Source organism: Prionailurus viverrinus, chromosome A3 (genome assembly GCF_022837055.1).
Source record: "Prionailurus viverrinus isolate Anna chromosome A3, UM_Priviv_1.0, whole genome shotgun sequence".
Lineage (NCBI taxonomy): Eukaryota > Metazoa > Chordata > Mammalia > Carnivora > Felidae > Prionailurus > Prionailurus viverrinus.
Genome location: NC_062563.1, coordinates 87,840,354 through 87,845,855, shown reverse-complemented (window position 1 = coordinate 87,845,855; position 5,502 = coordinate 87,840,354). Strand labels below are relative to the sequence as shown.

Below are 5,502 nucleotides of genomic sequence, written 5' to 3'. Positions count from 1 at the left end.
TAATAGCTATATAGCAATTTATTATATGGATATACTACATTTTATTTAGCCATCTAGCTATTAATAGACATTCCACTTGTTCTCAGTTCTTTGCTTCCAAAAACAATGTTATACATAAGTTCTACATAAATCTCTACATACTGGTACTTTCATTTCTCTAGGATGGAGTCACATATAGAATGACCAAGCCAAAAGGAATGTATGTGTCTGATTAGAGTTATATTCAATGATCAGTAATGGAAACCGACTAACAGAGGCTTAAACAAACAAGGATTTGTTTTTCTCACATAACAAAGGCCTGGAGGTAAGTAGTAATGAGTATTGGTTGAAGAACTCAAGCTCTTATATTTTTCTGTTCTGCTATCCTTAGCATGTTAGCATTTTGTCCTCACACTTGCCTCCTTGTGGTTACAAAATGGCTGCCACAACTCCAGGTATCAAACATGTTTGTATTAAAGGTAAAGGGAGAAAGGTAGTAACACCCACAATTGTACCTTATATAAGCAAAGCAAAGCAAAGGCCTTCCCAGAGATCTGTCAGCAGTCTTTCCTTTACATTTTCTTGACCAGAACTGGGTAATGTGACCACTGCTAGACTGGGAAATTGAGTAACCGGAAAAGAACAGTATTCTCATGATGGTTTAAATCACGTACAATTCATCATCTTGCTAACATAAACAAAATTAGGATTCTATTGGAAAGGAAGAAAAAAGCTATGGATATTGAGTAGGCAACTAACAATGTCTCCTGTAGTGTTTATTTTAATATAATTATTTAATAGATATTGCCAGGACAGTTTCCAAAAAATATATAATCACACTTCTGTCATAAAGAGAGTGCTTATTTTCTGCATTCTTATCAACCCCATATATAAAAACTTTTTTCACTTTTACTGGTCTGATACATGAAAAAGTAGACCAATGATGTTTTAATTTGCATTTTCCTGATAATAAGATTGAGTATCTTGTCATGTGATTATTGGTCATTTGGATTTCCTCTTCTCTGAATTAGTATTCAAATTTTTCTTCATTTTTAATTGGCCTGAGTTTTTTTCCTTATAACTTGTAGAATCTTTTTGTGTGATATTAACTATTTTCCTGTCATTTGTCTTATAAATACTTTCTCAAAATATGTGTTGTCTTTCGACTTTATGGTGTCTTTTGCCATCTTTTAAAAAATGTTATATATGTAGTCAATTTTGTCTGATTTTTTCTTTTTTTTTTAATGTTTATTTATTTTTGAAGGAAAGAGAGACAGAATGTGAGTGGGGGAGGGGCAAAGAGAGAGGGTGGCACAGAATCCAAAACGGGCTCCAGGCTCCAAGCTGTCAGCACAGAGCCCAAAGCGGGGTTCGAACTCACAAACCATGGAGATCATGACCAGAGCTGAAGTAAGTGGCCCAACCAACTTAGCCACCCAGGCACCCCCATTGTCTGCTTTTTTCCCAATTGTTTCTAGGTTTCCTGTCTTTTTTTTTTTTTTTAATTTTCCCAAAACTCAGCTTTTATTACAGAGTACTCTAAATTAGATCTACTTCTCTTTTAGCATTTTGCATGCTCACTAAAAGTCTGGTCTCATAAATAGGCATAAAGAACAAATACAGGCAGAACTGTTCAAGAAATTTACCCTTGAAACTGAAATTAGCTATTACTGTCTTTGAAACTCAGTGATTTTTTTCTACAACTCCATTTACGTTCGAATCTCATGTCTCACATTATCACTTTTCATTTCTTCACTGCACTTTCACCTTCGTTGGCCAGTTCTTTTGATGATCCACTTTTGCAAAATGTCACATGGGTGCCGAGGATACAACACAACGAATGCTTTGCTGTCTTTGAGTGAGCTGAATGACAAATATGCAGTAACCAATCACTAGCAAAGTTTGAGAGAAGTACTGTGACTGGTCACAGGTCATGAAGCACATCTCTTACATAATGACTTGCAGACCTAATAGCTAGCAGGGATGTTTGTAGTTCACATGACTACTCACAGTCTATATGTTGGTAGCTGAAATTTGAATTGTGCTAATCGAGGACTGCCTTTACCTACTTGACATTGACCCAGACAGGCTTGAAGCTGACTGCTGAGTAATGGCACGATTAAATATACATCCAAATAATGAATCTTAAAGCACCCTAAATGCAAAATTAGCACACACTGAGTGCATGTTGAGATGGTTTTCAAATTTCCATCATTTAGCAATCAACTTTCAAATGTATCTTGGGGGTGCCTGGGTGGCTCAGTTGGTCAAGTATCCAACTTCAGCTCAGGTCATGATCTCACGGTTCGTGAGTTCAAACTCCACCAGGGGCTCTGTGCTGACAGCTCAGAGCCTGGAGCCTGCTTCGGATTCTGTGTCTCCCTCTCTCTCTGCTCCTCAAAAATAAATAAAACATTCTCTCAAAAACAAATAAAACATTTTTAAAAAATAAGGAAAAGTAAAAAATAAAATGTATCTTAGAATGACAGAGTTTTAGAAATACAGAAAGGACCTTTAAAGATTCCATAATTTGGTACCACAAATTATCTAGCATGTTTATTATGAGTGATTTCTCCTCCTATTTCAACTTGCTCATTCAGTTACTTGTGGTCCCAGTGGCATTCAGCTTCACATTTGGTGGAACCACAGCAGGACAAGTATAGAAACATCCTAAATAGTCTTCATCAAAGCAGTCAGAGAGTCCATTGCACTAAGAGTCAGGAGACCTAGGCTATCACAGACCTGATTCTTTACTGGTATCACTTACCTGTCAGAACCAGTGGTTGCCTTTTTTGTGAACCTTCTTTTTTTCTCGTTCTCCAGTTTCTGGAGCAAATTCAGTTTGCTTTCCTGGGTTTGCAAACTGTAATGACCTCAAAGCTTTAGCAGTTATTCCATTCTGAATCAGGTTTTCTTTCTGCTGTTCTGAGAATCAACAGCCACATTGCCATTGATTATCTGTGTACATTTTGGACAAAGCTTCCAGCCAAGTACAAGCTGTCTTCCAAATTTTGGTCTCAGAAAAAAATGGCATCATCTAAGTCAATTACATGCAAAAAAATTTTTGGCTGTTTTTTTGTGTGTGTTAAATGGGCCACAGTATGACTTCTGCAAATCCTCAAATCTGCCAATACTGGGCTTCCTGTCTTGCTTGGGAAAGTCTTCCTTTTCTCCTTTAGTGAATTAGAATACTTCCAGAGCTCAGAAAGCTATTCATTTCAAATTCAAAGCAAATATGACTTGGTGTCCAAACAACAGAGGGAGAGGGTATTAATTGTACCTAACTCAAATAGGTTTTGTGAGGCTTAAATATATAAGCTAATGCAGGGGCACCTGGGTGGCTCAGTCGGTTGAGCATCCAACTTTGGCTCAGATCATGATCCCACAGTTTGTGGGTTCGAGCCCCGCATCAGGCTCTATGCTGACAGCTTGCTCAGAGCCTGCAGCCTGCTTCAGATTCTGTGTCTCCTTCTCTCTCTCTGCCCCTTCCCCTGCTCATGCTCTGTCTCTGTCTCTCAAAAATAAATAAATGTTAATGAAAAAAATTTATATATATATATAAAAGCTAATGCATAAAAGCTCTTAGCCCAAGGACTGGCACATAGCAAGTGCTCAGTAAACAGCTATTGTATTAATTATTATTAGCAATACAAACAATCTGCATTACACATCTGTTTGTTTTGTTGGTTTCACCTTCATTGATCCCTGGGAATCGTGTTACATACACACAAAGCAGAATCTCACTCAACACAGGGTGTTGTGAATGCTCTTTGAAACCAGTTCCCACTACCATGTCAAGTGTCTGTTCAGGGAACACAGTGGAGATGAGGGGAGCCAAGTGTTCACAGGGGAGCTGGGCCAGCCAGGTTTCATCATGCCAGCTGCCTGGGAAATGTACTCAGACCTGTGCCCTGCCACTCAGCAGCCATTGCACAAGGCACAGGGAACACACCCTCAGGGAGATGCACGTAGTCACAAAGCAGGTATAGTGTGTCTGCCAGGGCCCCCCACCCCTAAACCAGAGGGCAGTGAGAGGTGACAGACACAAAGATGAGACTCAGAGGCCATGTGACAACCTCATTCCTGAGGGACTCTGGAAGGCCCTCCTCACTCACCCCCTCCAGCCCGCCCCAGGGGCACCTGCCCGAGAGGAGACAGCTGGGGGGCCTCGCAAGGCTGACTGTTAGAAATTGCTACTCAGCCAGCACCTGAAGTCGTCCTTCCAGGACTGGACATGGATGTGCCTGTAGCCTTTCTTCCACTCCTAGCTCTGCCATCAGAGAGTAACATTAGCAGGAGGCAAATGTAGAAGCTTCCTACCAACTCCTAGAGCCCCTAAGGAGCCCAGGAGCATGTGTGGTTTCCACCCACGCAGTTTGTTTAATTAAACTTTCCTAAAAGGATTCACACTCGGGGCATGATTTAATTTTGACTTGAGTTTCACTTAAAGATCTGCAGTGACTGACTTAGCCTTGCTCCTCTCCCTCCGAGATTGCTCTCTCTGCCAGTTTTTATCCTTTCCTACATTCCAACCCCTGCCCCAGCATGGGATGCAGGCATCCTACCACTGTAGCATGACAGGTGACATTTCAGTGAGTGAACAGAACAACCAGCCAGGACTCAGAAAGGAGTTTTATTCTGACAGAATTTGAATATGTAAGGTTCTGTGAGCCATTTACCCCAGCACCAGACTGAGATACCGCCATTCAAAAATAAGTTTGCAGAGAGATTGTAATGATAAGGGGGGAAATTATCCTAATCTCGCATCAGGAAAGAAGGCTGTAGGAGAAAAAGAAAAGACTGTAAGGAAAAATATTAAAAATTAGTGGTTTTTCTGCAGTTCATTCCTAGGTATTTTATTGGTTTTGGTGAAATCGTAAATGGGATTGTTTTCTTAATTTCACTTTCCTAATTTCTGCATAGCAGGACTGTGATTTTCATTTTCTTCTTTGTGCGTCTCTACATTTTCTTTGGTGTGCTTTTTTATCTCATTTTCCTGTTTCGCACTTAGACCAGGATTCAGCCTCTGTCCTTCAGAAGCCCATGCTCCTGGTTCCATCTCCCTGGATCTCCACTCCCTGCTCTGCACTCCTAACCCCAAATGCCTCTAGCTCTAGACTTTGCTTCCAGATGTGTGTCCCTATAATGCACACGCTCAGGAAGCAAAGGGATATACATTTTTTAAACATCTTTAGCCCAGGTTTTTATTTTTTATTTTTTATTTTTTTAATATGAAATTTATTGTCAAATTGGTTTCCATACAACACCCAGTGCTCATCCCAACAGGTGCCCTCCTCGATGCCCATCACCCACCCTCCCCTCCCTCCCACCCCCCATCAACCCTCAGTTTGTTCTCAGTTTTTAAGAGTCTCTTATGGTTTGCCTCCTTCCCTCTCTGTAAATCCCCCCCCCCCCCACTTCTCCTTCCTCCTGGTCTTCTGTTGAGTTTCTCAGGATCCACATAAGAGTGAAAACATATGGTATCTGTCTTTCTTTCTCTGTATGGCTTATTTCACTTAGCAT

General features: G+C 40.5%; 1 pseudogene; it reads right to left on the bottom strand.

Annotated features, from left to right (window-relative positions):
• Positions 1-1,742: 1,742 nt before the first annotated feature.
• LOC125162947 (ARL14 effector protein-like) lies at positions 1,743-3,908 on the bottom strand (annotated as a pseudogene).
• Between the last annotated feature and the right edge of the window lie 1,594 nt (positions 3,909-5,502).